General features: G+C 36.4%; 1 protein-coding gene and 1 long non-coding RNA gene across 10 annotated transcripts in view; one reads left to right on the top strand and one right to left on the bottom strand.

Annotated features, from left to right (window-relative positions):
* LOC106096271 (signal transducer and transcription activator) overlaps nucleotides 1-13,447 on the bottom strand; it is a 150,422-nt gene that overhangs the window by 126,101 nt on the left and 10,874 nt on the right. The gene's annotated exons all lie outside the window — the stretch shown is intronic.
* Nucleotides 5,272-9,501, top strand: LOC131994875 (uncharacterized). The gene is made up of 3 exons (XR_009396908.1): nucleotides 5,272-5,394; nucleotides 5,550-5,714; nucleotides 8,780-9,501. It is a non-coding gene; the product is annotated as an uncharacterized LOC131994875 (long non-coding RNA).

Genomic DNA, 13,447 nt, shown 5'->3' with positions numbered 1-13,447 from the left:
TAAATCGGACAACAAATGCGCCTTTTATGGCCCCAAAACCTTAAATCGAGAGATCGGTCTATATGGCAGCTATATTCAAATCGGGACCGATCTCGGCTAAATTACAGAAGTATGTCGAATGACCTAACACAACTCACTGTTCCAAATTTTGGCGACATCCGACATTAAATGCACCTTTTATGGGCCCAAAACCTTAAATCGAGAGATCGGTCTATATGGCAGATATATTCAAATCGGGACCGATCTCGGCTAAATTACAGAAGTATATCGAATGACCTAACACAACTCACTGTTCCAAATTTTGGCAAAATCAGACAATAAATGCGCCTTTTATGGGCCTAAGACCCTAAATCGGCGGATCGATCTATATGGCAGCTATATCCAAATCTGAACCGATCTGGGCAAAATTGAAGAAGGACGCTGAGTGGCTTAACAAAACCCACTGCCCCAAAATTTCAGCAAAATCGGATAATAAAATTGGCTTTTATGGGCCTTAGACCCTAAATCGGAGGATCGATCTATATGGCAGCTATATCCAAATCTGAACCGATCTGGGCAAAATTGAAGAAGGACGCTGAGTGGCTTAACACAACCCACTGCCCCAAAATTTCAGCAAAATCGGATAATAAAACTGGCTTTTGTGGGCCTAAGACCCTAAATCGGCGGATAGGTCTATATGGCAGCTATATCCAAATATGGACCGATTTGAGCCAAATTGAAGAAGGTTGTTGAGGGGCCTAGCACAACTCACTGTCCCAAATTTTAGTAAAATCGGATAATAAATGTGGCTTTTGTGGGCCTAAGACCCTAAATCGGCGGATAAGTCTATATGGCAGCTATATCCAAATCTGGACCGATTTGAGCCAAATTGTAGAAGGTTGTTGAGGGGCCTAACACAACTCACTGTCCCAAATTTCAGCAAAATCAGAAAATAAATGTGGCTTTTGTGGGCCTTAGACCCTAAATCAGCGGATCGATCTATATGGCAGCTATATCCAAATCTGGACCGATTTGAGTCAAATTGAAGAAGGTTGTTGAGGGGCCTAGCACAACTCACTGTCCCAAATTTCAGCAAAATCGGATAATAAATGTGGCTTTTGTGGGCCAAAGACCCTAAATAAGCGGATCGGTCTATATGGGGGCCATATCAAGATATAGTCCAATATAGCCCATCTCCAAACTTAACCTGCTTATGGACAAAAAAAAAGTATCTGTGCAAAGTTTCAGCTCAATATCTCTATTTTTATTAAAGACTGTAGCGTGATTTCAACAGACAGACGGACGGACATGGCTAGATAGTCTTAGATTTTTACGCTGATCAAGAATACATATACTTTATAGGGTCGGAAATGGATATTTCGATGTGTTGCAAACGGAATGACAAAATGAATATACCCCCATCCTTCGGTGGTGGGTATAAAAAAATCGTATAACTAACAAGTAAAGGGGGTTCAATTTGGCCCAGCCAAATCTTATAAACAATCCACCATGGATCGCATTTGACAAGTTGTTGGAATGATTATGTCAGTCTATATAGGAGCTTATCAAGTTATGGACCACCAATATAGATTATACTTGCCATGGCGGTTAAAAGTCATAGCCACGTTCGCCATCTTAGGCGAACCTATGCACTAGGGTGACCTTCGCTGGGCCATTATGTAATTCCGATAATATGTTCGAGTAAATTTTTTTCTTAATGTTTTCTAGTTTCTTTAATGAAGATAACATCTACTGCATTTGCAACACCCCATTTTAAAATGCAAAATTGGCAAATCTTCTTCATGGGAAATATTTAATTCCATTTCAAATTTGGGCTTACATCTATTCAAGGTGTCTATAAAAAATGTTTGCCAAATAATATGATATAATATTCTAAACACATTCACAGTTATTTTAATGGCCTAATATTGCATCGACGTGAGTTCGATGTTAATGAATAGCCAAAAATTGCAATACGTTTAAAAATCCCAAAGAAACCATATCAAAAAAAAAAACCGAAAATATTCTAGGAACAATTTGGACATTTTCTAAAAAAGCGAATTTTAAAACTTAGGATTTTTCGTGGAAATGAGGTTAACAAAAAAGTAAAAGTAAGCCATTAAGTTCGGCTGGGTCGAAACTTGATTCCCCACCACCATGGACTCATATCTTATTTGAATTAGTTGCAAAATAATTCAATTACGAACTGAGTTGCAAAATGCAAATTTTGTCCATGAACATTCCACTAAGGAACATAAGTGCAGTCCGATTCAAGTTTAAGCTCAATGATAATGGGTCTCATTTCTATAGCCGAGTCCGAACGGCGTGCCACAGTGCGACACCTCTTTGGAGAGAAGTTTTACATTGCCAGCATTAGGAGGGGAAAACCACCACTGACAATTTTTTCTAATGGTCTCGCCAGGATTCGAACCCAGGCGATCAGCGTCATAGGCGGACATGCTAACCTCTGCGCTACGAAGGACTCCTTTTGGTGGACTGCTTCGAAGAAAAAGTGCAACGTAATGATAATACAACAGGTTCAGAGAACTACAATATATCAGTTCATAGACCGATTCGGATCATACTTAGCAAGGATGTTGAAAGTCTGAGTAGAAGTTTATGTGCTAAATTTTGCCCAAATCGCGTGAAAATTGCACCAAGGGCACAAGAAGTTTAAAGTGGCGATCGGTTTATATGGGGGCTATTCCAAAGCTGAACCAATATGGTACATTTGCAAAACCCAACGACCTACATCGATAAGAAGTATCTGTGAAAAATTTCAAATGGATATCTCTATTAATTTGAACGCTATCGTTATTTCGATTTTCCATTCAGGCACGCTCACGATTTTACTCATGCACGACTTTTTTGTGTCGACTCACGTTCACGCACGCTCACGAGACGAACATTTTACTCATGCACGCTCACGCACGACTCAAGTGACACTCACGAGGCACTTACGACACACGAGAAAACAACGATTCACGAGAAAATAACGAGTGACGGGTAAACAAATATTTTTCCATAAAGCGAACGACTCACGTGACACTCACAACTCACGAGAAAAACCATCACTGACACTCACAAACAAACTCACAAACACTCACTAGAAAATCACGAACGACTCATGTGGAAATCCCGACCCACGAGAAAATAATGACTCACGAAACACTCACGAGTGAGGGTTAAACAAATATTTTTCCATAAAGCAAACGACTCCGAACTAAGATGAATTAAATCATGTGTGGTACGGAAGAAAGCGTAATTTTCCACAGACAGAATGTCTACCAGTTCACAAAAATAAATGCATTGGAAAAAGTACAGCTAATAAGCAGGGTTGTCGAGCTTGGTTAAATACAAATACAACATACCAACGCACGGCCCTTGAAGCCATCACACCTAATATGGTTGAAAAGTCTTCTAACCAAAGACGAAACGCGTCCCATAGTGGTTGGAGTGTGTTGCTATCTTTGGCTTTCCTTTTCTCGAAAGAGAAACAAACAAAAATTTTTAAAATTTTTTTTTTTTGAAAATTTTGTCAAAATTTTACTTCTATAGAAAATTTTGTCAAAATTTTATTTCTATAGAAAATTTTGTCAAAATTTTATTTCTATAGAAAATTTTGTCAAAATTTTACTTCTATAGAAAATTTTGTCAAAATTTTATTTCTATAGAAAATTTTGTCAACAATTTATTTCTATAGAAAATTTTGTCAAAATTTTATTTCTATAGAAAATTTTGTCAAAATTTTATTTCTATAGAAAATTTTGTCAAAATTTTATTTCTATAGAAAATTTTGTCAAAATTTTATTTCTATAGAAAATTTTGTCAAAATTTTATTTCTATAGAAAATTTTGTCAAAATTTTATTTCTATAGAAAATTTTGTCAAAATTTTATTTCTATAGAAAATTTTGTCAACATTTTATTTTCTAAAGGTTTTTTTTATTTAATTTCTAAAGAAAATTTTGACCAAATTTTATTTGTGTAGATCTTACATTAATTTATATAATTATATAATCTTTCATTAATTTTCCTTATTTAATCAAGTTTTTTTCAGACAAAATTTCTTTCATCATAAAAAAAAACTGCACCTTAAATCTGAGGGTATTTCCCCCCTTCGACGACAGCAATTTAAGGCATGTGCTTGCAACCATATAAACAATTTATGGCTCATGTCCGAAGTAATAGTAGTTGAATTTGCAAGCATCACTCATTCACTGGCTCAGCCACAAGTTTACCAAGAAGGGAGAGAAGGCAATTTGCCAACAACACCCAGCATCCAGCCACAAAATGGTGACCAAATTGAAGAAAAGCCAAATTAATTGAGAACTTTGTGTGCATGCATGCATGCATTCATTAATAAGTAACAACAAATATAACGCCCACATTTTATTAAATATCACTTCACATAAAGAGGTTTTCTTCAACATTCGAATGAACTGCATGATTGAAACATCTGCTGCCGTGGCTATATGTACAACAAACACAAGAACAAAAACAACAAAATCTCTAAGATTTCACGTTTCATCCCATTCGCAAACCTTTTGATCTCAGATGTTGAAATATTTTCTAGTATTACTCATAATAGAGGGAGTGAGTGTATACTGAGAGAGAGAGAGAGAGAGCGAAAAAGAGGAAGAGAGCGAGAGAAAAGCTGGGAATTTAATTAAATGAAATAAATGAAACAAAAAACGGCAGTATGGTCATAAAGGCATAGTTATTCGCAAAATTCAAAAACAAAATGCAATTTTATGATTCTGTTTTGCTTTGGCAAAGTTTTGTAGCTGTTCTACTAAAACACCAGCAATAAAAATTTTAAAGTAGAAAATAATGTTTATTCCAAATTTAGAATTCCTAGAGTAGGGATGCCAATAAAGATACATTTTCAAATTGCAAATTTACCCATGAGCGTTCCATTAAGGAACAGTGGCGAACTTTTCACATATAAATGAATGCTGTCCGATTCAATGATAAAGGATCTCCTTTGCCACACTTTTTTGGGAAAAGTTTTTGAATGGCATAGTAACTTACAAATGTCGTCAGCATTAGAAGGCGGCAACCAACCACCGCTGACAGGATTCAGGCTAACCTCTGCGGTCCGGTTTATTTTAGCATATCCAGTGCAAGTCAGATGTTCTGTATAGACTGCTGTTCTCCAACAGCTGATTTTGGATATGACAGGTGTTATTGAGTTTTAAATATACAAAAATGTCGGCAGGCACTCATTTTCAAGTTAAAACAAATTATAAGTAAATTGTATACGCATACAAAGCATTAAGCAAAGGCTTCGACGTAGGTCGTCGAATTTATTTAGATAGTAGTATGTATTTTTAGATTTCGAAATAAAAAGAGAGCAAGTACATATTTTTGCATTCTCTCTCTCTCTCTTTCTCCCTCAGTATTATTTGCATATGGTAAGCCCTAATTTGAAATGACCTTCCCCTCCCTCCTCTCTACTGTTTAAGCTAAAAATACAAAAAAACCGAACCAAGAATGAAATATGCATAATTTACAGATTTTTATTTTGCAAGTTGTTTTTTGTTTTCTTCGTTTTCTTGCTTTTTGTTAGATGTTTTTCAATAAAAACAAACGGCGGGCGTTTACTGCAGTATGTATAGAGAAGTGATATTTATACCCCATTAACAACGACAACCATTGCCGGTCTTCCTCCACATCACACAACCGCTAAAAACCAACAACAAGCCAGGCAGCCAAATGAAGGTGGAAGGCTATTGTGAGTATAAGCATAGATGTATACTCAAAGTTTGTGTTTGTGGTTTACCTTTTTGTTTTACTCTCTATGCACTACTCCTCCAAATTCACTGTACACTGTGTGTAGTTCTACCTACAACTCAACCAATAATCTACAACAATACAAAACGGCGACAAAGATAGACGGCGCAAACAAGAGAACACAGCTCCACATAAACTACGTAATCAAATCACATGTTTAAAGGTACACTAAAAAAAACTGTTTTGACAATGTTCTGGCAGATAGCTATCGATATCATACATCGTTTATTGTGTTCATGTAGTTATCCAAGACATCACAATATACATATACAATTGAATAGAATTTATTTGTAAAGAAATAAATTTTAATCAAAATATCGAATTTTATGGGATCTAAAAAAAATTTTTAGGTTGTCGTAGGAAAATGACATACACAAGTGTAATAGCAAAAACGATTAATCTTACGTAAATTGAGAATTTGGACATACATGATGAATTGCAAGAGTCATAAGCTGAACCCGGACTACTCCGCACCACTCCCTAGGCACTCTATCGCAAATTTGGATATCAAGGGATAGGGGAGGCGGCATGCTATATGCGCCGCGACTGATTGTATACTAAGGCAGTCCTTCCATGGTGACGGGTTGCACGTCATTTTCCCAAAAAGGGATCTCCATGCTAGGGGTCCAAGGCCTGCTGTATACACGAATGGTTTTTAAACCTCCGACGGTTGAGTCATCCGTTGCCGAATTACAAGTTCCACAGGGACCTTGTACTTTTTGTATGGAATTTTATATGAGAACACATTTTTTTTTAATGTTTTAGACATCAATGAAAAAGGAGTTTTCATTGAATTCCTTGGAGTCAGGGTACATATAGGCATTTGAATGAATGCAGCGTTTTTCAAGCGAGGATTCTAGCGGTAATAAAGGTACTGGGGTCATGTCGAAGTGGGTGTGTCAGCCCACTCACAAAATATGGGACAGCTTGCGGCGCTGAAGTCTCTGGTATCCGGTCATGTGAGGTCAAGATTGGTTAGAAATGCAAAGAGCGTCTTCGAAGTGTAGGAAACACTGTTACGCAACTAGGGCAAAAGTCAGGAATTTGTATGGGGTACTGAAAGGGTTCAGCTTCTTTCAGGTGGAGCTCCTCGTGGTCCTGAACGTACTGGAGACTATGCAAATGTGTGAGAGGCGACCCAATTAGACTGTCACGATATACGTCATGTCACGTATTTTTAATTTTTCCAGTAATGCCCCCAATATTCTCTCGTCCCAGCACATTTCTCTCTGAAAATATTGCCACACTTTCAAAAGCCAAGCCACCAATGTTGCCAACATTTTTCGGTGAGTTTAACCAAAGACATACAAAAAGTCAATATGCGGCATTTAAAGAAGTCAATTGGATATAATTTTGAATACACAGATGGCATTGTATTTATTGGTATGGAACCACTACCACATATTCTACAAAAAGCACGTATATACTAGCCCAGTGCATGTGCGGATTAATTTAATCAATAAATATATTTATCTAAGGGGGCACTGATGCAAAATTGCATTTAAATATCCAATTTTAGGAAAATCGGTAAAAAAAAGATGGGCTTCCTTTTGACCAACGACACCTGTTGATCACTACATGGAACTTAAATATAACCGAAAGATGAGGTCCAATTTTACTAACGACATCTGGAATCCAAAAGGCGCATTTAATATACACTATCTTTACATATTGTCCCCTTATCGCCAAAAAGATGTATTGTAAGTGCCAAATTTAGGGATTTTCAGTTTTTAATAGGAATCAATAACACAAGTACCTCAAACACATTAAGCAATAATTGCAAAAAATATGTAAGTTATCATAATGAAACGGTTTATATTTGGAAGTTGAGTACGAATCGGTTGTTTAAAAGTAGGGCTAAGTATCTGAGGGACGCCACACCCACGAGCAAACCGCCAAAGGGAAATATTGGCGGACCGGGACAATATTGGATCCAAATTTCAAGTCTTTGGAAGTATAGTGGTCACAAATAAACCCATATTGATTATCCGGGACAATATGGGACGCAAATAAAAAGCGTTTTGAAGCAAAGTACGAAGGTCATATCCAAATCCAAAAGAAACTCCCCAAGACGGAATTATGGACCGATTGGAAAATATAGTATTTAAATTAAACGACTTTGGGAGAATATTACGGATTTGATATATTTGGGTCAAAGGAAGCGAAGCGGCTCAGTTTCGGCGACTTTAGTCCGCTCCAAATCCCCGAAACACGTTAAGATCGGCTGGGATTAAATTCGATAAGAAAAAACAATATTTTTCGAGAAATCTTTATACATCTACATCATATTAGGTTCCGATTTAGACTTTATCAGTCAAGGGTTGAGGTGTCAAAAACAACTCAGTTTCAAATTTCGTTGATATCGGCTATGAAGTACAAATTTGGTCCATTCTTTCTATATTAAAAAAAGCCCGATCAGGACCATATGTAGAAAGTAACCATATTTAATGAGTATCCTAACAAAAATCTCTGATTTAAATTTCAACGAAATCAGATAACAAATTCTTCCATTATGGGACCAAGACCATATGTTGGGAGATCGGTCTATACGGCAGCTATGTCCAAATATAGTCTGAATTCACTGTTCCAAAATTCAGAGGAATCGAATAATAAATACGACTTCTATGAGTTTCAGACCCTAAATCGGGAGATCTGTCTATATGACAGTTATATACAAATATAGTCGGATATGGGCGAAAGTTGGCATAAATGAGTAGTTGTCTAATATCTTAGTTTCAAATTGCGTTAAAACCGGATTTAAATTTAGACTCCCAATTAATTTTCAAACGATGGTATTAATTGCACTTACCCGTAAATTACTTAAAATGAGGTGATTTATGTGACAGCGATAAAGATGTAAGTGCCAAAAATACCGTTATCTTTCTTGCACAAGATTGTTTGTTTAGGTATTTTCATATTTTTTCAAATTCAACTGACAAAATCATAAGTAAATGACATCTTTAAATTTTTAGATTAAAATCTGTCTTTTTTATTTGGTTTTCTCAGTGTATTGTGAATCTCATTCTCATTCGCTTGTTGATCATCAACGTCATCGTTAAACATTCATCCCAAGAAACCAGCCAAACAGCCAGTCAGCCTGTTAACATATGAATGTGTGTGCATATGTATGTACCCTTGTCGTTCGTTCGATATTTCTTTCTTGTTTTGACGTCGTTGTTCCTGGAAATTGGAAAAGGTAGCCAACCCAACGTAACTCTTCAAATGCCTCAATGAGTGACTGACTGCATATGTATTTGGCTGCCAGGCTACCTCTGACTCGAGACAGAGCAAACAACAAAAACAACACATTGATTACCCCCACTAAACAACGAGACGAACTCAGCAGCAAAAGTAGCAGAAAAATAACAACAACAACAACAGCAACAAGAACATTAGCCATGTGAGCTAAATCGAGTCACAAATTGTACTATGATACGTACGTTTACTTGGGATAAACAAACAAACAATCCAAACGAACGACCAACCAACCGCCAGCCGCTTTTGTCACCAGCCAAGCAGTGGTAGTAGCAGCAACGAACGACCACCATTTACGACTTTCATCTACGATTGTTGAGTAGATTCTATAAATTCTACACTTTCTACATCACCCCTTCACTCTCCGTTTATTAACTTTACAAACAAACAAAAGTCATTACAAACTTTTTCGCAGATGCCAGCCAAGACGTTAACGAAATCAGCAATGACAAACAAATTATAAATTTTCTATGAAAGCGTGATAAACAAAACAAAAAAATAGTTGTTTGCTAATTAAATATATATACCTACAATTAAAGTCAATAATTTGTTCATTGTATATAAGTAATGAGAATAGGTCGTTAAAGTAATTTTGCTATTACGTTGGCAACACCTCGCAAAATCAGAGTCACTCTGTGTCAACTACGTTCCGGCAGATGGGGCCGCCTCAAATACCCATTGGATAAAAGTAGGACAAAGTGCTATAAGGAAACCATAGTCAGTAAAAAAAATGCTTATCGTAAATATGAATTGATTACATAATACACGTTAGTTCATGATATTTACTCACGTTTAATTAAAAATACGTAAGGGATTAGATAATTTAATTTGTTCAAATAAAACTAACTTTTCATGAGTATAGAAGAAGAAATAGTTGAAAACTCAGGTGGCGTTAGCAATTTTACTTAAACTTATTTCTATGGAATAAGCAAGCACTGTACCAAGCATGGGTAAAGGCATATTATCGTCTACGATACCTCTTCTGAAACTTATTACAGAATGAACTATTCGAAGAAATTTGAAATTTTAGTTCAATATATCTAAATAAAATGTTTACAATTTTTATTTCTTGAGTTCACAATAACATGCTCGGAAGTATAAATAATTTAATAACTGTTAGTTAGTGATGAACTAAAATTGAATTTGCTGACTGTGGCATTGTCAACTTTAAAAATATATTTGATTATTACTTTTAGCTCCCCATAAAAATCAGTTTGCTGGTTCAAGGATCGAACTCGGGACCTTTGTATTGAGAAGCAGAATCACATACTCTGTGCCACAAAAGCTTATGCAAATTATCTGGCGAAATGTTATTTTATATTTTGCTCACATCCACTGCTGGTAACAGAATATGTCAAACCTTAACAAAAAAGAAAGCATGACCATGTTTGATGGAAAAGAGTTAGAAAATGTTTTACTTTTGCGTTGCTAACAAATATTGAAAGAAGAAAATAGTCGAAGACTCAAATAATAGTGATGTGGATGCATGCGTAGAGCGTCTGTTTGTAATCGGAAGGTTCTTGGTTCAAAACTCGACTTCGGCAAAAGGTAAAGATTTATTTAATTTATAATAGCAATGTTTCATATTAATTGAACAATTTTACCTTTCAGTTTCAATGCCCATTAGTTCATATTTTACCATTGGGAAGTAAAAGTGTACTAATAGTATGTAAAAATAGTATCGTAACTGTTATGAAATTATTGAACTCGTAGCGAGCACATAATGCTTTAGCGCCATTAGCGGAAGTTCAATATTTCTCACTGTTAGTTCATTTTAACTGGTGTTGAGGTTCAAAATTTTGTGAGTGTAGAACAGTCCAGGCAGTCGAATCCGCACAGTCCCGCACTGGTAATCCAAGCACGCTACCAACTCGGCTACCGGAGCGACCTAAGAGCAAACTTAAAGTCGGGTTGAGATTGACAATTGTAGGGTATCTGGCAAGAGGTAATTTTCGGAATATAACTGTATACTCTTCGACATCTTCGATAGAGTAATAGATACTAGTAAAATGTTTTCGAAACCCCAAGAGTACAAACTGGTAAATTTCAACAGGGTCTTGAAAGACAAACTAACCAAAACAACGGGTAACTGTAAGTACCACATAGGCTGGAACACCATCAGTTAAAGGCCGGGTGGCAGCGGCTCTTGCACAAATACTGAGTGCCTATGAAGCTCGATATGACAAGTTATGGGCGTCTTTAAATGACCAATGACCACCTTGTTCCTGTGGCGATTAGTCCTTTGGACCGGAATGAATTTTAGAAGCTTGACAAGGATTGCAACCTCCATGTGAAAATGTGGCTACAACAACAAAAACGAATCAAAACTGGGAAAAAGTTGGCCCATAATTAAGGATGTTTCTTGCTGCAAGAATTATTTTAATATAAAGATGATATCTTAAAATTTAATTTCCTATTTACTAACGGACATGATCACCCGTTTCATGACCATCTATTTGATTGCTGATTTATTTTTCTTCTACCGGAGGCCACCGTACCACAGAGGTAAGCATGTCCGCCTATGACGCTGAACGCCTGGGTTCGTGTCCTGGCGAGACCATCAAAAAAAATTTTCAGCGGTGGTTTTCCCCTCCTAATGCTGGCAACATTTGTGAGGTACTATGCCATGTAAAACTTCTCTCCAAAGAGTTGTCGCACTGCGACACGCCGTTCGGACTTGGCTATAGAAAGGAGGCCTCTTATCATTATGACATATAGAACCCTTACATTTATTAGTGACATCCTGCTAAAAAGCGTAGAATAGTGTTGATCGGGGAATACCAATTTAAAATACAATCAATTTAAATTTAAAGCACCAAAGCTATCAGTTGTTTTTAATTTTTGTAGATAAATTCAATTTTAAAGCACGATAAGGAAAAACATTGTTGCAAATAATTATGCCTTTCTTTATGGAGCACCACTCCAAAAATGAATGACGTTTGTTGTTTGGGCTATTGATATTCCAAAGAACGGTATTTTTAAGCAATTATTGATGGCAGGAAATAGCAAACCAAAGTATGTTATATTTTCATGTTTTTTTTTCTTACAGTTTATAGAGTTTGTAGAGAACTCTTGTTTTTGAAAACGATTTTTTGTCTCCTTTTCTGACAATTTTATTCGAATTTCCTCCTTTCATCTCACACCGATGGGCACATAACTTACAAAGTCCACCTTTTTTTCTAAAAGTTGGGAACAAGAAACCGCTGACGCTAGCTTCGCAGGCCAGCCGTACTAGAGTCCTATTTGAAATCAGTGTAATACAACTTTACGCTGACTCTCGACCCTTTTGTTGGGTTACTTTCTCTCTTGACAATATATATGATATGCCATCCCTACTACTTACTCTCTTCAAAAATCGTTTATCATTGACATCGTGTAAATGGTGTAAAGCAATGCTGAACAGAAAATCAAGTTTTTCTATCGTAACGTTGTTCTAATCTTCTAGTTAGAATATCCCAACAACAGGCAATTACACACACCACGCTATTTATCAGTTGTTAACAATTAGATAACTTGAGATTTAACAGATAGAAGATTAGAAGATAAGATTGTTGCAAATTCATATGAGGACTTCCTCTAACAAAGTGACGACAAAATAACACTCGCAATGAGACAACACTAAATGAATGACGTTCGACGTTGGCGTTTCAATTGGTTTCGTTGCATGCTTGATGTGGTGTGTCGTGTATTTTTACAGTGAGTATGAGGCATGGGCATGAGGCATACATGTTTTGCACCACATTAATGGGTATTTGTTTAGTATTGCTTACTTGTATTTTACTTTTATTTGCTTGCTGTATGTTCACAAAAGTACTCGATGTTGGTTTTTGTGCAATACATATTCATTTATTTATTTGTTGTGTGATAAGTAGCACTGTGTATTTATTTTGCATTTTGCCAGCCATCATATTCCTTGACAGTGACTCTGGCACCCCAAGAAATATGTACATACATGCATACAAATGTATGTTGGTGTGTGGCTAGAATTGTGAGCAAAGAAGCAGACGAGCAACGTCGTTGCGAGTTGAAAAGTTCGCCAACGGCTAATTGTGTTTGTTCTAACTTTTCAGCGAGGTGGGTGGTGGGGATTGTTTTGTGCCGGCTTCTCTCCATCTCCCAACAGAGGCGGCTGCAAAGAAGCGTAGTTGTTTGTTTACATTTGTGTCGACAATTTTTTTGTTTTCCGACTCAAGTGTTTTGCTCTCTTATTTTTGTGTGAAATGCCAGAAGAAGCAGCCGACAATCGGGCAAAGAGCGATGAGATTGATTGAATCACTAGGTTTAAATTAAAAAAATTGTATCATAGCAAAATGCAGCCAGAGGAGATATTATTTTCCTGCTCTTCCACACGCACACTCAAATATTTATTAGCACAAAAAACACATACATACATATGTATGTATGCATGTATGTACATAG

This window comes from Stomoxys calcitrans, chromosome 2 (assembly GCF_963082655.1).
Source record: "Stomoxys calcitrans chromosome 2, idStoCalc2.1, whole genome shotgun sequence".
Lineage (NCBI taxonomy): Eukaryota > Metazoa > Arthropoda > Insecta > Diptera > Muscidae > Stomoxys > Stomoxys calcitrans.
Note: the sequence above shows the minus strand (reverse complement) of the source record. Positions and strands in the feature narration are given on the sequence as shown.